The following is a 5,102-nucleotide window of genomic DNA, read 5'->3' as shown; positions in this document are numbered from 1 at the left end:
GGGGGGGACGAGGGAGAGAAAGATGCTTTTTAATTTAAGATTTTTATTTGTCAAAAGAATTATATGAATATTGGGTTATTTTGTAAATTAATATTTCTTTGGGGATGATGCTGCGAGCAGCATAGTGAGAATTATTTAAAATCCTTGGTAGGGAAGGACAGCTGTCTTTGCAGGGGAATAGTTGTGGGTGTCCCTGGTTTTAGACATGAGTACTGCAACACTGTCTCAAAGGTTTCCTTGTGTTTCGGTGAATTCCATGAACTGTGCATTCCATAAATTCTAATTAATATTATTTATAGTTATTTAAGCATAGTGTCTGTAGAGATTTCTTGGTGTGGCACCATAAGAAATCTGTGTTTCATTCTGCGCTTGCTCTAGCTCACTTGGGGGCGTGAATGTTCTCAGTCGCCGCTCATAGACTCACTGTGTGATAAGAGCCATTGTGATGTGTGTTGATGCCACCGTGCTTGACATTCTTCCAGAAATAAACGGAAAGAGGCACCTTTGCAAGGGACTAATTCCACACCGATTTTCAATCAACCCCAAAGTCCCTTGCCCTAAAGAAATGTGATTTTTTTTTAACCCAAGGAGAGAGCTGATGGTAGCTTTTTATTTTCCCCCCATCGGAATTAATAGTCTGATAGAATAAGCTTTTCTAAAGAAATTTTTAACTGGCAGTGCCAGTTGTGATGAAGATGAAATGGCTGTTGCTTTATAGTCAGCAAGTATTTATTGAGCAACTACTATGTGCTGGGCCTCATTCTAGGCCCTGCAGATAGAGCATTGAACAAAACCAGTAGTCTCGGCCCTCAAGAAGCTTTACATGAACACCGAGTATCCAGCTTGACAATTAGCAAACCTCCGCTATCTTGGGCTGTTCATGAGCAGGTCCATGACCCCTATAAATTTGCATTTTTCTATGACCCAAATTTGAAAACCACATGCTTGGAGCAGGCCCCCGAACCTGGTGCGTCATCCAAGCTCAAGGCCCCACACAATAGATGGCAAAAATATCTCCTATCCTGTGCCTGCTCTAAGGTATTGGTAGTGTCCACCTTTAACCCCAGAATAGACTTGCCAGGCACAGCTTGGAAGAGTGCGGTGATCGATTAGTGATGTCTGCTTTGGGTGAGGGAAAGGGAGCTTCAGCTGCTTCCAGTGCCACCTCCTGCCATCTCCAGCCCAGCACCCACGTCTCCATGTTGCTTCCTACTCTTGCCACATAACACCGTGGCAGGACTCCTACCCTCGGGGATTTGCAATGGTCTGGCGTTTCTACCCCTCATGGAGGTCAGGGGTGGACTCCAGGTACACACATGCACATGCACACCCTCTCTCAAGTCCTCCCAAGGCTAAGAGGCCATCAGCACCTGTGTGATCGCCACGCATGAGCAGCAAGGACAGCCTTCCGTGATGGTAATTCACGCCCCTTTCCTCTGGAAGGCTGGAAACGCCCACTTCCGGTTCCTTGCTAATGAACACCTGCTCCCGCTTCTCACCTGCAGCCATTTCCCACGTCTCGGTTGACATTTGAGCCACCTCTCTCTTGCAGCTAGTGAATGAGTTGGTAGCAGATATTGTACATAATAATAATAATAATAGTTCTAACAATAGGGGATGGGGTGGGCTGGGGTGTGGGTAAGTTTTGCTTTTTGTTTCGTTTTTTGATGCAGCCTATAGCCAAGGGGTGAGAAGACTATTCTAAAACAAACAAAAAAAATGAATAATTTATTCACAGAAACTATGAAAATTGTATGATAAAGCTCAGAGCCAGCTCCGTGAGCAGCAGCTGCCACATCTCACCGAGAAAATTATTTTATTGAATGTGAGTGAGGGGTGCCCGGGAGGAGGTGGCCAGAGCTATTTATAAATGCTGTGTACCTCCTTCCACGCTCTCTCCCCTTGTGAAGGGCGCAGCGACTCTACCCTGGATGGATAGAGATTTATGCAACATGTTTTACCCGTCGAGGGACAGTCTCCGGCTGTCCCTGGAATTGGGACTCTGAACTCTATTTCCAGGCAAAGGAAACTGTCCTCAGAAACAGGGCTTCTGCTGACAAAACAGGCTGTCCATCGTTTTAAAATGTGTGCTCTACAGAACACAGGTCCTAGGGGATGTCAAGTTCATGTGATGCAAAATGAGAGTTTTGTGGTCACGTATCCTTGGCAAACGAAGTGAAGTCAGTTTCCTTTCTGCGGGACTTTTCAGAGCCCTAAGTGTGTGCTGTGCATTGCCAATCCCAAGAGGATCGTTGCGTCAGCAGCATTTCCTGAACTTACGTGACCAGAATTCTCTATTTTGCAGATCATCTCACAGAGCTAGCGTTCCGCAGAGTATACTTTGGTTAGGTTGATTTAGCCCATCTGAGTTCTTCAAGGATAAAAACTGCCTCTTACCCCCTCCAAAAACCAAAAAAAAAAAAAAAAAATCAAAATCAAACAGCACCACAGTGACCAAGCAACAGAGGTAGGTACCTTATCCAATGAATTCAACTTTAACTTACGTGTAATGGTTCTAATCCTGGATTCTACCACAGGCAATACCTCATCCCTCCCAAGCCAGTAGAGGAAAGTTTTGGGTGGTATGGACAGAAGTGGGGGGAGGGAGGGCATAAGGCCAAAGTGGTCCCCCTATGCCTCAAGCCTTAGGCTGCTCAATGCAAGCAGAGTGAGCTCAACTTTTGATGAGCGCTTCTTCGGTTCCATAGGTTGGAGTTGTTCACTGTGAGTTCTTTGGTTTTTAAATGGAAAGTCGCTTAGATTTCCTGACTTTTGCGTTTCCGTGCCTGTCTTTGATCAGCTGTGCAAGCGAGCTCGGTGCTGTGTGCAGGTCGCCTTCTTTCATCCGTTTTCTCTCTACAGTGAGAAAGATTGTCCCTCAGGGGATGATACATCACTATGGTTCTGCAGCGAGAGATTCTCCTTGTGTTTTGTTTTCAGGTTTCATTTTCTAATGGTATGAAAAATTTATAATTGATTCCACTGTTTTTGCCGAATGTAGAAAATAGTGTGTCCTTGGTTAAAAAGAATTCATGGTTAAAAATGTGCCTGGAAAACAAAACTTTGTGGGGTTTTGTTAAAGAAAACTGTTTGAGATGCTTGCTGTGGCGTGCTTAGCTGGAGAAAAGTACAGGCAGGGGTCCCACCTCCGAGCCACTTTTCAAGGGTGCTGCCGTGTGCGCAAAACCAGGTACAGCCAGGGTAGTACTGACAAGGACATTCCTGCTGACCTATTAGCCACAGCGTTGGAATCCTTGCACCTTCTCTGCCCCCACCCCGCTCCCCGCCTCCCCAGCTGGTCTGGGAAGAAGGGCAGTCTGCTGACCCTGGTGTCTCAGAGGGGACCTTCCTCCCTTCCTACCTGTCCACCAGGTGAGCTTCACCGTCCTGCTTGCTCAGGACCTGGATGCCACAGGAGAGCAGTGGGCAGTGGAAACTCCAGTCAGACCAGGCCTCCTGGTGGCAGAGCCCTGGAAGCCCAGGGTCTGAATCCTGCCCATAGAACAGTGATGGCGAACCTATGACACGCGTGTCAGAGGTGACACGTGAACTCATTTTTTTGGTTGATTTTTCTTTGTTAAATGGCGTTTAAATATATAAAATAAATATCAAAAATATAAGTCTTTGTTTTACTATGGTTGCAAATATCAAAAAATTTCTATATGTGACACGGCACCAGAGTTAAGTTAGGGTTTTCCAAAATGCTGACATGCCATCAATTTATATATATATATATATATATATAGAGAGAGAGAGAGAGAGAGAGAGAGATCACAGCCAGAGAAGTCAGAAATCCAAGCACAAGAAGGATTTGATTCGGTGCTGTTTGCTTGAAGGTGGAAGGGGCCATGTGGCAAGGAATGTGGGCAGCCTCTAACAGTGATGGCGAGCCTATGACACGCGTGTCAGAGGTGACACACGAACTCATTTTTTTTGGTTGATTTTTCTTTGTTAAATGGCATTTAAATATATAAAATAAATATCAAAAATATAAGTCTTTGTTTTACTATGGTTGCAAATATCAAAAAAGTTCTATATGTGACACGGCACCAGAGTTAAGTTAGGGTTTTTCAAAATGCTGACATGCCAAACTCAAAAGGTTCGCCATCACTGCCATAGAAAGTTCCCATAACTAAAGCCAGTCCCTAGCACACTTAGCTGGTGGGGTCTGGACTAGTGCTGAGGTGGTGATTGCAAAAGTCCCTGTTCTAACCTGGCAAGAAGCCAAGGGACTCTGTCCCGGTGGGTGATGCTCAGAGCACATCTCTCAGCCCAGTCCTTCCCCCACGCGCACACGCACGCGCACACAATTTGTGCAGACCTGGGGAGCAGAATCCTTCCCTTGCCCACTCCTATGTCAGCAGGACTGACCTCATCGCTCCCCCACGTTCCTACAACCAGCATTTCCCCCAGCCTTTTCCCATCACAACCAACTAGGCCCTATGAACAGGCAACAGGACCTTCTACAGCCAGCTTGCCTGTTGGCCGTTAACAGGCGCTTTGCAGTCTGCTACTCTGTCAGGTACGGAAGGGGCTGCCCGTACTATTGTCTTAGGAGCATGCTCAGTATGGCATATGGACATATAATTTAACATCTCTGTGGAGTGTGATTTTTTTTTTACATATTTGTATGCAGTAGAGGGCTTGTTGTAGAAACCTCTCCCTGTATCTTACTGTACTGTTCAAGAAAGCTGAATTCCACATTGCCAACAAAAGCGTGAAATGTTCCTGAACCTTCCTCCAGGAAAAGCCATTCAAGCCTGATTATTTTTCTAAGTAACTTCAATTAAATTGAAGAAAAAAAGAAGCTTCTCTCTGTGTATGGTTTGTTCATGGCTCACTGACAGAAGGCTATTGGGGTGGGGTGGGCTGTGTTCCTTAGCATGTGGGGGCTCCTGCCGGTGTACAGCAGAGAATGGAGAAAGTCCGAGATGCGGACCCTGTTGGCATCTTGGCCAAGGCAAAGACCACCATCGATCCAGACCCTTCCTGTTTAGTGCACGAAGGCGAGCTTTCTTCATTTGTCCATAAACTCTTTGTAGACTATGTGATAGAAGACCCACCATGACCACGTAGTCCTACCAGCCATATGAAAAATAAGG

Source organism: Myotis brandtii, unplaced genomic scaffold, assembly GCF_000412655.1.
Source record: "Myotis brandtii unplaced genomic scaffold, ASM41265v1 scaffold155, whole genome shotgun sequence".
Classification (NCBI taxonomy): Eukaryota; Metazoa; Chordata; class Mammalia; order Chiroptera; family Vespertilionidae; genus Myotis; species Myotis brandtii.
Note: the sequence above shows the minus strand (reverse complement) of the source record.